Source organism: Aythya ferina (genome assembly GCF_964211825.1).
Source record: "Aythya ferina genome assembly, chromosome: 5".
NCBI lineage: Eukaryota > Metazoa > Chordata > Aves > Anseriformes > Anatidae > Aythya > Aythya ferina.
Genome location: NC_140301.1, coordinates 62,942,374 through 62,964,370, shown reverse-complemented (window position 1 = coordinate 62,964,370; position 21,997 = coordinate 62,942,374). Strand labels below are relative to the sequence as shown.

Below are 21,997 nucleotides of genomic sequence, written 5' to 3'. Positions count from 1 at the left end.
CATTTCCTCCTAACACCCAAAAGGAAACTCAGCACCCACTTACACCAACACCAAATACTCCACTTACAGCAATTGTCACAGCACCTTCACCCACCCCTGCAGGTGGACACAGCAGTGCTAGCACGGTCTGCCTGGAAGCCCAAAATATTCCTAATTGGAAAAGTGGGCTTTTCCAAAAATCAGCTCTTTCCCAGGAGGGTGTTTGAAGCTGGAATTTTTTCTGTGATTTTAAATTACAAGTTTTTCACTTTTTAATATTTTCCATCTGGGAGAAGCTGGAGCAGGAGCAGGGGAACTAAGAAGGAGTAGTGGAACACCTTCCTTTCTTCTCCAGGCATTCAGAAAGAGAAAAATGAAAATAATAAAAAAAAAAAAAAAAAAAAATCAAACTTGGTATTTGTTTAAATAAAAAAGTGTTTAAAGACTTTGCAAATTAAATCAGGCCGAGTGGGGGCTCAATTTGGGCAGTGGGACAGAAGTTGCTTTTAATGAGGCTGAGCCAGAAAGTTTGCATTTTACAGGACCAGTGCTGGAAACATCGGACAGCTTTGAGAAGATGTTAGAACAAGTATGAAATTTCCCATCTGTCCCTCTCTGAGAGGAACAGAGGCTGGTTTTGCTTGGAGATCTGTGGTTTGGGGGGGCTTCTGAAGATCAATATCCACCTCACAGCCAGAGGAACCAAGTTCTGTGGACTATCTTCAACACAAACAGGAGCACTTTGTACGCTTCTCTCAACTGGGTTAAAGGGTTGAGACACTGGCAAAGAAAATACCAGGAAAAATGCACTTATCGCTTGAATTAGCTCTGCATGGAAATTCTTGCGAGTGCTGGGATGAGCAGTGGGCATTTTCACCCATGTCTGAATATCTTTGAAACCTCACTGATGTGAGTAATATTTTATTTAAGCAAAAGCATTTCACTAACACTGGCCTGCCCTATTCCAGCACTGGCAAAATGATTTGATTTCTCCTCAGTATTTAATTTTTTTAAATATTAAATTTTAATTTTTGAAAAATTAAATACATTTCCTTAGGAAAAAAAATAATCCAATTTGAAATAAATAATTCTGTCCCCTAAAGCATCGCTAAAACAGATGGGTTCCTGGAACTTGTGCCAAAAAGCTTAATTTTTACTCCATTTCATTTCAGAATAAAATTATTTAAAGCAGCAGAATTTCTTGGAAAACAGTTTTCTGATTGCCAGCCTAGTGTAAACTAAGTGCTAGCTGATCAGTGTCATTTATAGACCCGATCCCTGCCCCTTGAAGATCTCTCCCACTTGTAGGTCAAGATCAAAGGGCCGAGGATGCTAAATATTCATCACAAAGAGTTTATTTGCATAGGAAGTACAGCCCAGCAAGATTTCAGCATTACCCGGCAGCTTTCTTCAGGATAAAACGATTGTGGGGTGGGGAGGGGAATTCTTTGCTGTTAACAATACGGTGCAAAAAGGTCAAAAAGAAATCCAGCTGCAAATTACCCAAGAGACCATGAAATGTGCCCTCTTCGAGTCCCCATTCCTGCGAGTGGCTCGCCATCCTCCCCCTCCGCTCGCTCTGTTATTTAAGATGAATCCAGGCAAAGCTGATGTCGAGCTCTCTGACCTTTTGGGGCAGGAGATGGGGAATAGTTAGGCTGGTGTCTGACACACAGTCAGCTCTACTCAGAATAAATTACTGCGTCTCATCTGAAGCATTCTTCTGGCAGCTTCTAAGGGCTGGGTATTATTTTAATTCAGCTTAATCGGCCACAGACAGAACATGGGATGAGAGAGGTGTCAGCTCGTCTCAAAGCTCACTGCACTCATGGGTTTCATGGGCACAACACCAGGCACAAGGCTTGGTCCCAACAAGTGCAGAAGAGTTTTTGTTGAAAATCTGTTTTGGGGAATCTTTTGTTGTTTCTTGTGAAATTATTGGCTTTAAAACCTATTTCTTACAAATGTGCTTTTGAAGCTACATTTTTCTTAATATTAGAAACATTTGAAAGTACTCATTGATGAAGGAAATTATTTTGAAATTTTTATCCCATAAAAGTAGGTCAAGTTAAGACTTGGAAACCAAATACAGGAGCTCTTCAGCTATCTCTGTATTGATTAGTTCATGAAATACTTCCACATAAAACATAGAGGATATTCTAGAATTTGTTGTTTCAATGCATCTCAGCAGCCAGTGAAGCAGAGCACTCAGCTAATTGTGTGATTTCCCATGACAGACCATGTCCCACCTGGGCAATCCTGACTCATCATCAAGAGAAGTAGTACAAACAGGAAAAAAATGTTTGGTTATTTTTTTTTCCAAAATAATTTTCAAAACGATGTTTTATATTTTTTTTTCTTTTTATTTTATGGGGAGATTAATTCTAATTTAATTTCAGCTCAGAACTGGAACAGCTGTTGGGTTGTCAGCATCTCATGTGATACAGAAATACAACCACATGAGTTCTGACCAAAATCCCAAAACCCAAGCTACCTATTAGCAAAAACATCCCTAAAGCTTCCTACTCTGAAAGGTGACTCCAGAAAATGGTTTATTTCTTCTTCAGCCTGCAACAAACATTCTCATCCAGCTCACACAGGAACAGAACATAGTCCTTGCAACCCCAGGGAGTTTGTTGGTCCATCAGAGCCACTGACCTAAAGGATGCCTGGGCTGTTTTGTTCCTTCTTGACAATTACTCTCCCCACACGCCTTTTTTTTTAATTTCTGACAGCCCAAAGATTGAATCCATCACATTATCTCTCCATCCTCTTTATGTAAAGTTGCTTAAAAACTTTGCTCATTTTTCCTCATAGAGAAATGATAAAATACCAATCACTGAAAGCAGCATGCACAATTGTGCAATCTACTCCTCCTTGTCTTCAGAGACACTTAACGTCTATGAATTCTTAACCAGGAGCTAACTCTTCATTCATCAAATTCATCAATCATCTCAGTTGATACAAAATATTTTACACGAGTATATTTCCATATTCTCTCTGACTGAATTATTTTAGGAAATGATTTGAGCTGCCTACTGATGCCTTTCTTTTAAGTAAGAAAATCCCACCACATGTAAGAAAAGTCCTCATCCTTCCTGAATTGGACTACAGGGTGGATTATTTCTGGAGCTGCACCGCTAAAGGAGACACACAGTCCAGGAAGAGCATCGCAAAGATAATTGCATAAGGGCCATACTCAAAGGCATCCGACCCATTTGGATATCACTTGTTAAAAATCTCCATTCACATTTCCTTTCCACTATCCTGTTACACGCCCATTCAAAGCTGTTATCATAATCTCCAGCCTGGGACAAAAGTCTGTGAATGTTCTTACGCAAGCAGTTGACATCTCTTACAGGCCATTAGTTTCTGTATATTTAACTTGAAAACCACTCCGTCATTTGGATACAATTCAGTTCATTAAAAGCTCATTTCACCTTCAAAACTGCCAAACTTCTTGCAGTGGAGACCTGGGATTCTCCTCCTATATCCTTCCCATCACTGATCAGAATTTACAGAAGTACCACAAAGCTTTCTTCCATTAGGGTTGTAAAGAAGTAATTCAGTAATTCTGCCCAACTTGTATTTAAAAATTTGAGAACATTTTCAAACTCCTACTTCAAATATTTGAAAGTAATATTCATAGATCATCTCCCTTTTCTCTCATGCGACCACGTTAACACTGCCTAGGGAATATTCTTGATATACCATATTTTAGATCATGAGCTTTTCTATATAACTGCTGTTGTTTGCATTTATTCATCAAAAGAGTAGACAGAGTACAGAAAATGTTTATGTTTTCTCCTTGTTAGCCCTGGCCTTAAAGAATACATCTGAAATTCCTATTTCTGCAGGCAATAATGCCACATATCTTCCACTGTCCCCATCACCTGTCCAGTCTGCGAGGTGATTAACTCTATGATCACTATAAAAATGTTTTATTTAGTGGATAATTGTAAGTACTGGTATCTACCATTTCCAAATCTCTTGCTTTATTATCCTTGTTCAAGAAGGTCTTAATATTTAAGTGATTTACTGATCACTTAAAATGCCAGCCTACCCATTAGAAGGTACATTTCACTATGCATTGCCTAATTTTATAGTACATTATTTCTTTATAAACAGACACATTACTCTGAAGCATTAATTAAACCTCTTTGCCCATTATGAACTCCATTTGGAAGACAACAACGTAACCAACGGCTCATCCTGATGGATGGGTCTGAGGCTCCACATTTGGCTCACACCAAAGAGCTTCCCGAAGAGTGGTGCTACCGGGGAACATTACGCCATGGAAAGCAGTGATTTGTGGAAAGAAAGAGTTTAATGAATAATACATGGCATTTGCACTTCAGCAACCCAGTTTGCTAAACTATTTTGCATCAATAACCTGGTACTAAAAGGCTCTGTTTATTATTGCAAGCCTCTAAGGCTTTTTGAAATAGAATTACATCAGCCACATTTATAATACTTAAAGTTTGAAGCAAACTGCAGCTCGTTACATCACTGGAGAGAGCCCTCTCCCAGGAGCATCTTCTGAACACATCTCTAGTGAAACTTTGAGGATTTTCATGTTTTCCAGCACAAAGACAGGACATTTACTGCCAAGTTGGACAGGAGTGGTCCATCCACCATCTCTTTATTTTTTTCTCCTGGATTAGAAGTCCTCAGGGCACGACCACTCAAGATGAAGGAAGACTACCCCTGAAAGCCATCAGTAAGTAAAAACTCTCCTCATTAGGCCTTCTACATGAGATTAATTCATCCTTCCCAGCACCATCACCCGTTACCACCAACATTCATGGAGTTTCTTGCAACACAGGTACCCATCCCACAGGCTCAGCCCATTTCCAAAATCTGTGGGCTCCCAAGGCAGGAGGCAACCCCAGACTTTATGCCTTACTGCTCCCAACAACACAATGCCATCTTGCCCTGGAGGGTCCCCCTCTTCTGAGCTTCTCTCCAAGACAGATAGCCTGATTTAGGAGATGGCCTGCAAAGAAATAAAAATCCAGTTCTCATTACTGGCTCTTGGGTGTTTCAGTCTTTACATATTTTCTTCTCAGGTGTGCATATCCTGAGTTATTGTCTTGTATGGCCCCCCCCCCCGCATCTCTTCAGAGGCCATGACAGCCACTCCACAATTCAAGGATTCAGGCATTCAGGACAGCATTGTGCCCTGCTGCGTCTTAACATCTCAGTTACTGTAGGTAAATGTTGACTTTCTAACACTGCAGGTGTATGCACAGATGTTCCCTGTATTTAGGATGGGAAATAAGCATGGTTTCTCAGGTACCACTGTGTGGAGCTGACTGGGAAATGATTTAGTGGTGCACATTTTAACTGAAAAAAGACAAAAAGCTATTAAAGGTTGTAGGAGAAGTGCTGTCACAGTTGGAGGACTCTTGGCGGAGTTGAAACAAAGACCACCCCATAGGGACTCAATTTATTATGAGCACAGATAACGCCAGGAACAGCAGCACATGCACCAGAGGCAGAGCAAAGCTTGACTTTGACTCACTGGAAACTCAACCACCACACTGGGCACTTCACCCTGTGCCTGCAGAAAGCAGCCCAGAGGGCTCCCAGTTAGCAAAGCCACATCTCAGCTACACCCAGAGCTCCACACAGGCCTGGAAGAGACACAAAATGCATTAAAAGACAAAGGCAATGCAAGCAGGCTGGCAGCTCACGTTGCTTGCCAGCTATCGGTGTGCTCCAGAAGAAATGAGCTGACAGAGAAGGATGGGCTGGCAGGGCTTGATGCAGACCTCAAAGGAGGTGGCTGAACTTCTCACAGATTTGTCTCACACACAAACAGTGGGCAGAAGCACATGCATGGAGCACACAGAAGCCATCCCACCACCTTCCCCACCATCCTCACTGCCCTGGGTCCGGGTGCGAGGCCACCAGCTGAAGCGTATTCATTCACACATGAACCCTCTTAACACAGAAATCTCCCCAGAGGCAAAGGGAACTCATTTGGATTCAACAGGAGAGCTATGAGAACAGCTGCAGAAAGTGATGGCTCGGGAGGGAGCTGGAGGCTTGGAACAGAGATAACGCCGGGGGACATTCATCTTCTGGCAATGAGAGGAAGACATGAGGGAGGAGAGCCAGGCTGCTGTGGAGGTGGACAGAGCTGCTCCAGTGCTCCCCAGCCCTTCCACAGACACCCCAACTGGTCAGACCCTCACCAACCAGTCCTACCAGCACCCCAGGGCTTCCTCCAACCTCCCAGTGTGTACAGCTTGCCACGTCAAAACAACCCAAGTGGAATAAAACTCCCCTCTTTTTTTTTTTATTTGGGCTTTATGTTTACAAGGAAAAAAAAATCCAAATCACAAATTGCAGCCCTCTCTCATCAGTTACATAATTACTCTGCTGCTGCTAATTAGCAACTGACTGTAAGCATAACTTTTATCCCAGAAGCTGTCCCCTGTTCGGAGCAGGGCTGAAGGCACAACCCAGCACCACGCTGGTGCTGAGCAGCCCTGCAGACACATCAGCTGGCCGCTGCTCTCCCCGCATTCAGAAGCTGTTGCAGGGGCGAGCCAAGAGAAACACAGAGCGATGTTCGATTGAAAATTAGGAGGAAAAGCAAACGCTTAGGAAAAACCCGCTCAGCTGCACAAAAAAGCTTACCTGGGCCAAACAGTGACAAATTGCTCACCCCACTGTCAGACCTGGAGACCTTTTCAGCAGAGATAGAGGAACACGCTGAGAAATGCCAAGTTACGCTCAGCAGAAAGATCTGGGACTGATGCAATTAAATCCCTAAAGGTCTAAGGGTAAATACAGCCGCAGTAATGAAGAGGGACATCGGACTCCAGATAATTAAATGTTCATTTTGATGCCAAGGGGATCAGAGTCCAGAAGCAGAAACCAGGATCCTGCCTGCAGCCAGCAAAGGGAAAGGCGGTGGGGAATGGAGTAAGGTGATGATGAGGACGGGGCCAGCCTCAACCCCAGAGCACCCGGCTGCAAGGGACACCACAGGGAACGTAGGGGGCAGGTGGGAGGAGGTCTGCAGGGACTTCATGCCTGCAGGAGCAATATTTGAGGGCAAACGACAGAAATCCCACAAAATCCATGCAGGATCTACAGTCAACACAGGGGGAAGAGCACAATTCCCCGCAGCACACTGTGAACAGCTGAGGAAGACTGGGGGATGTGGAGGAGTTTTCTCATTCCCAGTGACAGATATCAGAGTGCTCTCGTTAAGCCAAGGTAACAACCCCACGAGCAGGGTTTACAGTAATGCATGGAGACGGACAGCTTAAGAAGGCATTTAGCAGGGGTGAGGGTCAGGAGCATCACTGTAACTGGATATTTCAGTCACAGGTGCATAACCCCAGAATTTCCTGAAATATTCCTTGCAAAGCTCAACATAATTACAAAGGGTAGGCATTGTTTGCTACAAAAAAAAAATAATATAAATAAAACACAGATCCCTGGTGGTTGGATGGTGGCACTGCCTGAGCATCCTGAATTTCCCTTTTCCTTAGGCCCAATGCAACCACAGCACCTTGGGCTTCAAAGTGAACTCCAAAAGAGATTTAACTTCATCACCATCAGAAGCTGGGGGTTTCTTCATTGTGCAAGAATATAAGACAACTGTAATTTCATTTCAAGGGGAAGAAAAAAAAAAAAAGGCACGTGGCACTGCTGGTTTTGGCACAAGTTTCCAAGAGATTCTTCTTCCATCACTGCAGGAAGGGGCTCTGCCAGACATTGCCTGCAGTGCCTGGACCTACAGCACATCGATAGCATCTCCTTCCCAGATAAATAAAAATTAAAAATGTGTAAAAAATTAAGAAGATACTATTAAGAGAGGAGAGCTTCCACTACAAATGGGCATTTTCATTGAAATGATGAAAAACAGAATGGAAAAAAAAAAAAAAAAAAAGAACTGTTCAATGTCACTGAAGATTAGTCATTAGTGACCACTTCAATGAAAACAAGTATCAAATCATGTCTTTCTTCCCCCAGACAAAGCAGTCATGGGCAAATTAGGATTTTCCTCCTAGAGTGCTCGCTAGCATCACCAAGCAGGGGCATGGAGCAGGCAGCAACCTCCACCAGCTGATTGCTCTTTCTCCTGAAGGTCCTGGCTTTCAGGAGCATCCACTGCCTTCAGAGGGGCCTCGAGCATCCAACATGCCTCAAAGAGTGGCCATGGGGCAAAGCCAGAGCTCACCTGGAGCCTGCAGCCTGCACACCCGGCCCTTACCAAGCATGCCAGCCACGATTTACAAAGTCACGTCACTCCCTGCTGTGATCTCCTCTCAGAAGGTGCACGGCCACAAGACAGACCTTGCCAAGCCAGCAGTGAGGTCAAAATGAAACACCCTGAAGGACCAGCAGAGAGGTGATGTTTTTCTCCTCTTTAAGAATTCAGCATCTAGAAACGTGCGTGGAAAGGGAGCGCTCGCAGCAAGGCTCCCGGTCTATACTTAGACTAATTACTTGCATCTTAACTACTTTGCAAACCCACAGAGAGAACCAAGTTAACTATTTCCCCATCTGAGGCTTTATTTTATTAATGAAAGCACTGCCAGAAGAATGACATGTTTGTTTTAATGATCCTGTTCCCCTAATTTACACAGCGCAGTCACTCAGGCCCTGCGTAGATTTGCAGATCAGCAAATGAACCTTGTTAGTGTGTGTGTGCAGCTCACGCGGGCAAAAACACTAACTAGCTTGATTTGCTGATCAGCAGATTTGTGAGATATTTAAATGCCTGTACAGCTCTAATTCATTAAAGCAAATCTAATGATTTTCCCATCAGCATTTTCACACCACCCCTTGCTCCCCTACAGAAGCGGTGGCTGTAGCAGGTGGCGGCTCAGTAACGTGACAACTCTGCCAGCACAGAGCCGTGGGACAAAGACTTCAGCCTGCAGCACAGCAGCAATCCTGCAGCACCTGCACCCTGTGGGAAGCACCAAAAGGCAAACACGGGCCCCACACATGGCTCAGCCCCACCAGCACCCACCAACTACCGCAGGGAGGCTGAGCATCGGCTCCTGAGGATGCATCTCCCAGCTTGTACGCTCCTTTACGCTCTCCTCTGTTCCTTGCATACTCTGCTCAGTGCTCTTTGCAAGCTAATTCTCCTCCACCAAACCCCTAAACTTATATTTTTGACTGTGAACATGCAGCTTCCTTCAAGCATACAACCTCAGGTGGTAATCCCAGCCCTCCACCTTTATTCCAGGTATATGAATGTCCATCACTTATATTGTGTGAGCAGGGGGGGACAGGACCCAGAGCCTTGCAGAGCTCCAGCAACTTCACCTCAAGAGGCAAAACCTGGTGAAAGGGTAAGAACTTCATTATTGAAAGCTGCAGCTTCCCAAACAGGCAGGCAGCAAACCTGCACAGAGAGAAGCGGTGCCAGTCGGAGCAGCTGTTGGAAGGGTTTTTTCTTCTTCAGAAAACAAACAAACAAAAAATTAAAAAGACAGACACTGAAGATATGGGTAATCAATATGAAAAGATTTTCCTGAAATTACGATTACATTTTCTTTTGCTGTGATGCTTCCCTCTCTTTTCATGATTTATTTCCTCAAACAGTGAAAGCTTTTGACCATGGGGAAAGCATTCTCCGCATCCAGAGCTCTCCTCCAAAACATCGCTTTTCAGACAACATGAACAAAAAATAGCGATGCAGTCTCACCTCGTGGAGCTCCGCACAAACACTGCCTGAGGCTGCCCAGCCCAGCAGCTCTGTCCCAGCACAAGAGGACTGTGCTCTTAGAAAACACACATCCACCCCATCCCTCCTGCCTTCCCCCCACTCGCTCGCAAGCTCTCCTGCCCTTCCCAGGCTGCCTGTGCCAGGCTCAGCCTCCCCAGGTCCTCACCTCCACCCCAAAGGACTCGTGTCCAAGGCCAGCACTCACACTGGGCATTTCCTCAGGCTGCTCTAGAGTCTGCAGAAACCAAAGCCAAATCCCCTCCCCGGCCGTTGGCGGGTGCTCCATTTGGCAGATATCTGGGCAAACCAGATGGATAAATACCCAAAACGGACACTTAGCTCAGCCCTGGCATTAGCAGCTATACCTTGCACACAGATGGCATCTGAGCTGGCTTATTTGCAGAAGTACACAGGAATCGGCCCTGCAAGGAGCAGGCTGGGTTTTGGGGACACAGAAATCATGAGTGAAACCTGAGCCCCAGGTTCACATACACCTTGGAGCAAATATACAACAGAGGGATCTGTGGTAGTGCCTTCAGGTGGGCTGAATGCCCGTCCTTGTCCTGCCTCAGCCACCTTTCCCTTCCCACCTTCCCTTTCCTCACCCTTCCCTTCATCCTAATTCCATTCTACTGGATCCTCGCAGACATCCCTTCTGCAAACCATACCCAAATACATGCACAGTCAGGATGGAAAATAATTGTGCAGCTCCCAAGGAAAAGGAAATTTTTCCCAGTCCCCAGAGAGGAAGAAAATTCATGCACAAAATGTGCAAAGTGTTCTGCTTGCCACGGGGTTCATCAGCCCCTGATGTATCGGCAGGGACAGTGGTGTGGGCACTGCTCAGGGTCATTTCACATATCCCACAACCCCTGTTGGTCCACAAGGAGTGGGCACCGTGCAGAACGTAATTAATATAGAGCACAAGGAAAGGAAAAACACCCACCAGCAGGCACCAGAAGCAAGCAGTGCCTGCACAGGACACCACCAGGCTTTAGGTCTGACCCAAACGACCAGCACTTCTCACACTTGTTTCGAAGCAAGCCTTCAAGTGAGCAGCAGGAATACAGCTGGTCACACGTCACCGCTGTGAAATGCATTAAGCCATTTGATTTAATAAATGATGCAATTACAATTATACATATTAAACACGACTGGCCGGTGTACAGCCAGCTCCCGAGCAGCGTGTTTCAGAAAAGCTGCTCTGTCAGCGTACACCAGGCAAGATGAATTAACCAGACACACCGAGTGCTTCTACGGGGAAAGGCAGACGAGGCACGTCCGCGTGTCCATCTCTATTAACTCAGCCCCTGCTTGGATTTCTGCTTTTGTGGCAGGAAATGGGATTCCTGCAAGGGAAGGCACAGAGCACATCACCGGCAGACATGGGTCATCCAGCGCATATACCTCACTCATACAATGCACCCTGCTAACAAAGTCTCGTGGCATCCCTCCACCAGCACTGCACTTGGTCCTTTTAGGTACTGAGGGTCAAGAGATGCTACATGGATAAGCGTAAATGAAATTTCAGTGACTGAAAATACACTATCCTTTTCCTGCCCCAAATGTCATATCATAGTGAACAAAATTTGTTTTTTTTTAAATGTCCTGAACTTTGCAGAGATACAGATATGTAGGTATAGAGCACAAACCCCCATGAACAAATGCACCAGCCTCCTGCAAAGCAAACTAGAAATAAACAAAAATCTCGTGCTGTAGATTTACACCAGCCCCTTGCCACGTGCTTGCTGTTGCTGGGTGTGTGACCAGTCCTAGCAGTCAGAAGTGATCAGGGCGATTGTGGTGGTCAGTGGGAAATGGTCTAAACCCTGAGTGGGCCAGCTCAGCTTTAGTGGCTTTAACGAACGTTTGGCTGTTCCACAGACCACCTCTTCCTCCTCTGGGGCAGTTCCTCTCACTTGATCCAACGATTTCTACTTCTGAGCCACAAGTCCAACAGAAGAGGAGACCCAGAGCTTTTCCCTTCCTATAGCCCAAGAGAACCCACCCCATCGTGGAGACTTCTCCCAAAGCGGAGTCCAAACAAGCAGATGCTCCCCTGCCTTCGAAATAAACAGCACTAAAACGCCAGCAGCTTGGGTTGCCCTGTGTGCTCAGGGTTTGGTTTTGTCTCGTGCTCCATCTGGGTCCCTCATGCTGCTCCCAAGAGGCACTGTGTCAACGTGTTATATTTGGGCATGGGGAAAAAAAAAAATAAAAGTGAACAGCCTCTCTGGAATTCCTTCATTTGCCATTTTTATCATCTTTAAGAGCACCTACTTCCAGATGGAAATGCAGACTGGCATGAACTGCGAGCCTTCCCTGCTGCCTTCTGTTCACTCCTGCTTTGCCAGGAGAGATTATGTCCCCGGACAAGCTGGAGCTTCACGCCCGCAGCAGACAGCCCCACTGAGTCAGTCCTTCCCGGGCTCATTTTAGCCATTTGCATTAACTTTTGGCATTTGTTTACAAGCCCGTGGTCTGGGTCTGACAGATCTATGTTTACCAGACTACATTAGGATGCTGTCGGATTATTTCTTTTAAAATGGAGAAATAGGGTATTAAGAATCATTTTAAATGAGAGCTTTGACGAAAATATCATTACACTTCTCTGCGAGGGGCTCGGTGCCATCCCCTCGTGGCCGCACTGCCACAAGGGCACCTTGCAGAGCTCTGAAACCAACTGCGCCCACTCCAACTTCACCCCGGTGCCCCCAACCCCAGTAATTACTGCTGCAGATCTCCCTGTCCCCCAGCACGCTGTGCAAATTGAAAAATACATTCCTGTCTCCCAGCCCAAAGCCTCCTCGCTAGCAGCCAGCAGAGAAAATCCTCATTGTGGAGCAGCGCAGAGCCAACACACACCGAGCTCCGCAGCGTCGCGTGCAAACGAGGGACGGAGCTAACTCGATTTTAACGGCACTGGACTGAGAAGCCCAAATCTAAAAAAAGGTAAAATAGACAGAGAAGGATAGCCAGTTGTCATGGCAACAGCAAGATATGAAAGCAAGAGCTGATGGAACCTTTACAGTTATTTAAATGCTTATTATAACATTATGCAAAACGGCTGAGTAAAGAAAGCGGAGAGGTTAACGTACTTATAAGAAAAACAGTCATCGTGGGATGAGCAAGGTAACAATTTATAAGTCAAAAATAAGGCCTTGTTTAAATAGAGCCATTTGAAATAATGATATAATTATGCCCTCTTAAATTAAGAAGGGAAATTTGTTTTGAAGAGTGGAGGAAGGAGGGGATTCTTGTTGGGCCACAGCGCTGGGTGCTAACTCACTGCTCCCCGACAGCACAAGTCCTCCTCCAGCATCTGCCCTTTGCAGCCCTCAGCCCCAGAGGGTTGGCTTGGGGCAAGGCAGAGGCATTTCTCATGTGAACCAGCACTATTCGTCCTCTTCCTCACCAGTCTCACCATAGTGTTTTTATTGTTTTGCAGCAGCTCTGTTTGGGTTCCCACTTTTTCCCCTAGGGCACGTTGCACTCTGAGCAGTGACACAGCACGAGCACAGGTCACATCATGGCAACGCAGAGAAGATTTGGGGCCAGGACTTCCTCTGAAACTCATTTTGTGCAAAACCAAGATATTGCCACACACAATCAAAGGCAAATCAAGGTGTGTCAGAACAAGCTCAGCACCCACAGAGACCTGCTATGTCCCCGTTTTCCTGGTCACCCACCCCCTGTATGAGCTCCATAGGTCCAGAAGGATTTATTACCCTTCTTCCTGAGAAGAAAGGAAAGAGATTCTTGTGACTTACCTCTGCAGTCCCCATAATTCACCCAGAGCCTGGATCGGGCCAGCCTGGTGGGGACTTTCTTCTGGAGAGGCAGGCAGGAGCTGAGCAGAGTAAATCCCAACACATCTGTGCCCCAGTCTTCAGGCTCGGCTCCTTCCTACAGTCATTTGTCAAGCGCTTTTCATCTGAAACATGATTCTGGGATTCAATTACTTTATAAAGTCAATATTTTAGGTCACAGCTTATGCATCAACAAAGACATCTCCTGGGATTCAAGCTTAGCGCGATGCAGCTCAAAGTAATGTTCCCCGCGCTGCTCCAGCTAAAAAAGTCAATAAGGTGCGTTTGTTCCCCCCACATTTCACTCTCAGAGGCTGCAAAATTATTGTTCACTTTCATAAATTTAAAGCTTCAAGAAGGAGCAAGCATTCCTGGCCGCATTATTTCCAAGGAGATAAGAGAGGATTGCTCCCCTGCTTCCTCTCCACGTTCTTGGCAGGTTTTCACTCCCGCTGAGCTAATAAACAGGCTCCGGTCAAAAGATTTGCTCAGGATGGGTTTGCCCACGGGAAGGGTCAAAGCAAGGTCTGGAGCATCACCGAGCCCCTGTGATGAGATGAATTTCAGGTATCAGAGACAGATTTTCAGCACTGGAGGATCACCAAGCACCCAGCCCATGGCCTCAATCCGAACCCCCCAGCAAGGCAGAGCCCCAGCTGCACCCTCTGTTAGCTCAGGTGTCCCAGGAACATGCAGAGGGGCCAAAGATAACCCAGGGTTGGAGACAATGAAAATCTGAAGTTTTTGGGCACAGAGGAGAGGAAGGAGCCCTACTGAAGAACAAACCTTGCACAAGGAACCAGCATGACACAAAGCAGAGGTGTCAATGAGGGGAAGATATCAGGATAAGCTGGTTAAAAACACCCTCAGGCTGGAAACTGAGAGAAGGCCTCTAATAATCTAAAGGGAAAAGGCTATGAGAGCTTTTTTTGTAAGGAATAGGAGATAGGGAGGACATCTGCCTGGTTTTTGGGTGGCTCTGGATGGATTAAGGAAGGTGGCAGGCACAACCCTGCAGCAACAGCAGAGAACAGGAGCTGGAGACTCCCACTATTGCAGCTTTGTCACCACGCAGTACAAATATAACTCCTCAGGATGTTAATTAAATGCTTCAGGCAGTCTAGGAATAAAAGTTCCACATTTCATTTAGGATGGGGGCTCTGTCCCTCCTTGTTATGAAACTGAGCTCAATATTAAATTAAATACTTCAGATTATTTTTTTTCCCTCCTGAAATCATCCAAACAGTAAATTTTGAGTCTTTGTTTAACAGGCTATCTATTGATCTTTGCCAAGGCCACAGCACTTCATAAATCTCCACTGAAGCCAGAAAAGCATTAAAAAAAAAAAAAAAAAAAAAAAAAAAAGACGGGATTAGAAGTTAATGCAATTCAGATCACTTTCTGAGAAATACTTTCAAGTCCAGCAGCATATTTTCAGCAAACAGACCCCAAGGAAGCCCTCCTGCTCAGGGCACACCACAGCCACAGTGCTCAAGAAGACCCAGGAGCATGAGTGCACCCATTGCAAGGTTGGGGCTGGATTTCAGATTTCATCTGGCCCCCACCACCCCCTGCTCTCCTGTCTCGAGGCTCAGCGGGGAGCAAAAATGTGGTAAAGGTGCCTTTATGCCCTCAGAAGGAAGAAGAGCTTTCACCACCAATATTCAACAGGAATATTCAATCTGAGCTCCTTAGAAATGGAGAATTGCTAATTAGCTTAACAGCTAATGAGGATTACCCAGCCTAGGCACCTTACTGGGTTTGCTCCAGCTGAGGTTGGGGCTGAGCCTCCTGGTGCTGAGCAGAGCTCTGAGGGTGGCCAAGGGAGGTGGTCGGCCAGCCAGGGCATCCCCCAAAACTACCCCAGCCCCAAATCAGCCCCAGCAGGAAGAGATGAAAATCCTCTGGCCCTGCAATGGCTCTTTGTGCCAGTTTTAAGGCATGCTTTAGGAACTTGTTACCACCAAACAACCACGGAAGGCTATTCAATTAACAGAAGTTAGTTAAATGAGAAGACCAAACAGCAGCAGCACCACGTTTAACACCAGATAGAACAAACACTCTCCTTTGACACTCTTTACCCATTGATAAGGTTTGATAAAGCTGTTAGCTTCACAGGCATTTTCTGGCAAATGAGCCATAAAATAGGAGAGTTTAAGTATTATCCCTAAATGGCAAACCTTCCAATTATGCTCGAAGAAAAATTACTACATCCTGCTAATTATAGCATCCATGGCTTGGGTTTGTTTGAAGAGAAGCTCACTTCATTTAAAATAAATACCAATTTTGAAAGCAAGATGGGGGTGTGGGGAGAGAAGAAGGGAAATGGGAGATGAGAGACCTGGTGTATGTGAAGCAACCACGTGCAATGGGAACACACTGCAGCAGGTGCGGGGCACCACATCCATCCTGCTGGGACAGCCCCATCTCCAGCACCCCCTTTAAACTGCTCCAGAGCTGGCTGCCAGCCTCCTAAATTACCTCGGGGATGCAGCACATCCTCACAGCTCCACCCGCATCCCAAAATAGGGGGTTCTCCACCCAGCTTTGAGCTGGGACCCGCAGCCAGCAGGGCAGTGGCAGCAGCGGGATGTCCCACATGTGCCAGGATCTGTCACGGTTTGGGGGATGCTCTTCTCCTGCTGCCATGGGTAAGACGAGACATGCAGGTGGATGCAGGTGGAGTTGCGTGTCTGCGGGTGGAGAATGCCCCTAGGCTGCGTTCCCCACAAGGGGGGGCCTCCCCTGGCGTGACATGATAAAGGCAGCAAGAAATCCTTGGGCTTAATTCTCAACAGAAGGATTAATTTAATAATAAAACAGGGTGGTTTTTTTTTTTTTTTTTTTTTTGAAAACACCCAAGTTTTCAGTGAGAAGAAGCAGCAAAGGGGAAAAGAGCAGCAGGAGCAGGTGCAAGACCCACTGCTGCTGATAGCAGCACCACAGCGTGACCACACCAGGCTGAACCAAGACAGGGTTTTGGTTTCTCTCGTTGGTTTCTCTTTCTCCTGTGTCCTGCCCCACGTTAGCCCGGACTGCAGGGAAGCAGAGAACATCGTGCCATTCACCAAATGGGCTCACTCACTGGAATTTAGTGCCTTCTTTTGAACAGCATTGAGGCCTTTGGCCCTTCGCTGCCACATTCGTGCAAAGCTTGTGGCCCACCAAGGTGTCAGGAGCTGCTGCAAGCTTGGCAGAGGAGAGGCGAACAACATGTGGTAGAAAAGGGCCAGTTTCATGAAACATAAAAGCGTGATTTTGAGGCAACATGCTGGTTCTTTTTGGTTACAAACTGTTGCATTTTGTCAAGAGGTCAGAGGAGGACCTGTGCTGGGTTTTGCTCCATCCTTCCTTTTACTCTTATGCAGGGGCATGGGGATGAGGCACACAGGAGGAGAAAGGAGTTGGGTGCAAATCGCCAACAGACTGAGAAAAATACAAGTAAAACTCAAGAAATAAACCTTCTTTGAGATTATTTTTAAATAAAAATCTTAGAAGGAAACTTCTAACCCTCCATGAGGGGTTTGTGGGATGGAGGCAGGTGCCATAGGGAGCACCCAGCCCTGGCGGCTCATGGAGCAGATCTCTGGGCACCGTCAGCTCGGCTGCCAATCCCAAAGCACTGCTTTTTGCAAGGATCCCACAAAAGGCTCTGTTTTGACTGGCAGTCCTGCCTGCGAACTCCCTTGCCCAACACCGAAACCAAAACACTGCAAGGCGTGCAAACAGGCGAAGAGAAACAGTTCTGAGATGGGCAGGGATGAATATTCATGGCAGTATTTTGGTTGCATCCACACTATCTTTATAACACTCCAAGGCTGGAGCTCGAAACAGTGACAGCAAGAAGAAGCCTAATTAGCATGAGAGATAGTAATTAAGGATGTAAATGGAGTAGACACTGTAACGAGGGCAGGAGGGCACCAGTGACACCCTGCCCATCCCAGTGCCTATCCCAGCCCCCTAAGCTCAGTATTTCCCTCTGCTTGCACAAATAAAAACAGAGCCCAGCGCACTTAACACATAGACAGGTGCCCAAATCCTGACACGGGGATGTTTTGTAAGGAAAAAAAAAAAAAAATTGAGGGCTTTGCTGGCAGGCAGCCCCTCCTGCTCGGTCAGCAGCAAACACTGCATGGTGAGCAGACCGCACAAACGCAGGCTTTGGAAGAGCTGTTAAGAGAGACAGATTAAAAACTGGGGCTGTAGGATTCATTAACAGAAATGGGGAGGTAGTGAGGTGGTGGAGAGACTTCTGAGAGCCCCGTGCCAGGGTCAGCCTCCCCAGATCAGGGCATTCCCGTGGCACGTCGCCCACGCTCCCTGCTGCAGACACCTCGCTGCGTGGTTGTGTGCAGCCTGTTGGACCGGCCCGCGGGTCCCACCACAAAAATTCCCCCAAGCCTCACCATAACAGCTCCTAAAACAAAAGGACAAAATAAACTACCTGCCCTAAAAGTCAGAGAACAAGAGGAGCTGTCTCAGCAGACTCAGTGAAGCACGGAGCAGCCACATCTGGAGGCAGCCGCACACCCCTGGGCACAAGCTCTGCCATCCCCCAAACACTCTGGGATTTTCCATGTGGGCAAAACGTGGGCTGAACAGGATCAGGAGCTAAATCCCACTAAAAAAGGCACTAAATATGTTAATATCTATCCAACCCGCTGAGCCAAGTGACAGGTCTCCGGTATAAATGCATTGCCCTCGTGATAAAAGTGGTCATACTTTCTTCTAGGATTTTCTGAACCCTTTCACACCAGATATGTCACAGAAGGACTGGCTATTTTGAAAGCACTGGAAGTGCAGGCTGGTGATTTTTAATATGCATTGCATTTTATGGCTCAGCTACCAGGTTAATATGCAGTGTCAAGGATTTCAATGGGACTATATTTATAAGCATCATTAATTCATGTGAGTTCATAATAATCCCATAATATGGAATTAGCAGTATTCTGCTTTATCCAAGGTGCTATTAAGATATATATCATGCAAAGACCAAGGCTGTTCCACAAAGCAAAAATACAAAGGCAAAACAACTCCAGCAGCATGTTATTAGTAGATGAAGTGTTAAGGAAGGGAAGCTCGCTGAGCAGAGGTGGAAGCTGAATCTCCTCCGCTTTCCTGCATCACCACTGCTGCACAAAGAGGAACACGACCCAGATCTCCACCCTCGACACCGAGCCCGGGCAGGGCTCAGCCCACATTGTCCCCGTGCCACTCAGATGGGTCCCCAAGGGCACCTGGCAAGGACAGGGGACCTGGGCAGCTTCCCAGAGCCTGCAGAACAGGCGCCAGCCCTACTCAGGATCGCATTAGGTATACAACATCATTCAGCTGGGAGCAAAAGCCCTCCAGAAAGCGTTATTTCTTAACCACTGTTATATACTCTGAGAGGGAAGCATTCAGGAGGAATTAGGAAAAAAGCAGATAAATGAGCAGGGAATTCAGGACTGGGCTCCTGGGACTGGAATGGAAAAACCCACAGCGCTCGCTGTAAAACCTGCTGAAGATGACTGCAGTCGGCTTTGCTCCTCTAGCCCCAGGAAAGGGATTTCCTGGGACTGCTTCACAGTTGCTCAGTTTGGGAACAGCTCGAAAGAGGACACCCAGCATCGCCTCTGGTCCCGATGGCAGCCTGCAAGCTTTGCTGAGCATCATCGAGCAAAGCCCCTGCGAACACCACCGCTCACAAACCACACCTGTGCTTCTTTTTTTTTTCCCATAAAATTGTTGAATAAAAAGCAGAAGAGGAAGCAAAATATTTCACCTACAAAGTGCAGGAAAAAACCCTGTGTGGATGAACCTGCACCCAAAATATCAGCGATTTCCCACGTGGGGTGGCCATGGGACCTCTGCAGCACTGCGCCCACCAGCCACCAGCATGGCAGCCCCTGGGGGTGCCCCTGCATCCAGCCAATTCGCCAAGTCTGGGAGAAAACCCACCTCCAGCCCTGCAACAAACCAGCACACAGATCAAAACCTTGCTCTTCGGCTTTTGAGAATCTGATGGAAAAAAAATAATTTCCTTTGATGGATGCAGGGAGCGGTGAGCTCAGCCCCGTGCCACACCGAGGTCCCGGGCAACTTGCTGCCACCCTCAGGCTGGGCATGGTGGGCTTGCCATTAAGCTCTCCCCTCCTAAAAAATCCCTCCCCACCTTGGTTTTGGGTTTGGGGTTTTTGTTTTGTTTTGTTTTTACCTCCAAACATGTTGCTACAGCAACCCCAGCACTTTATCAGCACTCAGGGGAAAATCCAGCTCGGATTCGGCTGCTCCATGGAAACGCGTCTCAGCATCTTGGGCTCCACACCAGTGGGGACGAGGCAGGGGTGAGAGGTGCTGCAGGGGTACCATCGGCATGGGAGAGCACCCCAAAAGCCCCTTGCGATGATCACAGCCTCTGCAACACAGCTGCGAGGGGAGAAGTGTGGGTGTGCAGGAGCAGGAGCACCACGCTGGCCACAGTGCACACCCTAAGAGGCTCCTGTTGGAAATAGTTCCCTGGTTTCTTGAAATTTTAATGCTTGGTGGAGTAACTGCTGACCCCGACATGACATACAGGGCTGGGTTTGGCAATCCCATATAAATCCCACTTATCATGCCCCAAGACTTTGTCCTGTAGCGCGTGCCACACACCTGCCACATCTTTGGAGCATGTGACAGTGGTTTATGAGCTCTTTGGGGACCAGCTGGCACATAGGGCCATTAGAAGGCCACCTGAACTGCTGTTACACAGCAAAATCATCAATTTTGTGATGTCTTTGGGTATTCAAGTGATGGAAAGGAGAGGCGGGCTCTGCATCCCGCAAGAAGATGCCCACGTTGTGCACACCCGCACTGCCACAGCCATCTGAGGGGCAGCCAGCAGCAAACTGGAAAAATGGCCAAAATGGCCATTTCCAAGAAAATTAATGTGCTGATTAACGTGTGTGCTGAAGTAGCCACCTCTCAGCCCTGCACCACGGTCATGGTGCTTTCCTGCAAGAGCAAACTCTGTGGCTCCAAAGGGCTCTCTGATGCTGTGGATGGAAAAGAAAACCCCAAAATAATCTGAGCAAGCCTCATGAAGGTCTCTCCCATTTTGGTGCTGCTCCTGATGGCCAACACAGTCACGGTGGTGGGGTGACCTCAGGCTCCTCCATGACACCTTTTATGTACCTCAATTCAACACCCCCTAAAGGTTTCCTTGGCCAAAGTTGGAGAATACTCCCAGCAAAGTACTGAAGTGCTTAAAAAATTGATTTCTTCCTCTTGATTTTGCATAATTTTCTTTATTCTGTCCTCCAAGGTTTCCCTCTCCCAGTTTCCCAGCTTTCTGCTTTTTCCTAGGAGGGCAGAGTTCCCCCCTGGTCCCACCGTGCTGGGTTCTCCTTTCTTCTTCCCCAGCTGCCCCGCTCGCATCTCAACGTATTTCTCCTCCATCTCGCTAACGAGCAGATTTTCAGCCTGGTGGAATTTAAGATAAAATTAATATATTGGCAGATATCCACAGCAGCCTCTCAGGTGTTCATATTGAAAATTATTATTTTCAACAGTTCATGGCTCATTTCTTTAAAATTAAAATTAGTGTTGTGGCAGCCGGGGATAATTTCCCAGATGCCTGCATGGAGGAGAGCACAGACCTGGATGACGTGAGGAACCAGGCTCTGCTGCCCTTGGACGTGTCCAGCCTCGGGGTGTCCCACGTCCATGCTACCGAGGGGTGACCCTGAAAAGGATTTGCCCTAAAAGCTGCACTATAGCAATGCAGCTCTTACCAAAAGTTTAATCTGGTAGAAAATGTTGCACAGGACAGAACTGGGACCAGCAGGTGCGTGCACGATATCCCAGTCTGAGGGCATTTAGCGAAAATAGAGTAGACCCCATGCTACAGGCAGTGTTCTGGTTTGCATGGGGTAGGGTGGCATCCGCTGGGTGACCCAGCCATGGTGACAGGGACACCACCCATCTCTGCTGCTCTTTGGGGATAAAACTTGTGTTTGGGTGGCCACAGGGCTCTAATTTAACTTGGCTTTAATTTGTGCCTGTGCAAGAGCAGTTGCCCATCTACATCCTACTGTAATGCATGCCCACTGTGTCCTGCCACCTCCTGCCACCTCCTGTCACCTTCTGCCACCTCCTGCCACCTCCTGGCACACCAAGGGTCCCCACACAGCACCGGGCACTGCACAACCTGGGGTCCCAGAGGAGAGCTGAGGACCTGGCTGTCCCCTCCTGCCCTCAGCCACACAGCCCAGGGGAAACAGAGGCAGCGGGGACCGTGGGACAGCCTGGGGACAGAGGGACCCCAGCAGGTTTTTTCCTGGTGCTGAGCAAGGCACAGGCCCGCGTGGCACAGGAGCATCCTTACGCACTGTAAATTACCGGGAAACATTAATAAACAGCTCCATCTACTGACATCCTCACCTCCAAAACCCAGACCCCGTGGGAGCATCCTGTGCCATCAGCCACATCTTGCCAGGGCAGAGCCAGCCCTGGCTGCCACCCGGGCACAGCCCCACAAAGC

At 47.2% G+C, this 21,997-nt stretch overlaps 1 long non-coding RNA gene across 2 annotated transcripts; it reads right to left on the bottom strand.

The window, feature by feature from the left end:
* Positions 1-459: 459 nt before the first annotated feature.
* On the bottom strand, positions 460-14,777 carry LOC311437127. 2 transcript variants are annotated; one of them, XR_014693313.1, is made up of 4 exons: positions 14,281-14,777; positions 13,456-14,040; positions 1,483-1,606; positions 460-759 (listed from the first exon to the last, which is right to left on the bottom strand). It is a non-coding gene; the product is annotated as an uncharacterized lncRNA (long non-coding RNA). The 2 variants fall into 2 exon arrangements; XR_014693312.1 differs by having other exon boundaries at positions 13,456-14,777.
* Positions 14,778-21,997: the final 7,220 nt, after the last annotated feature.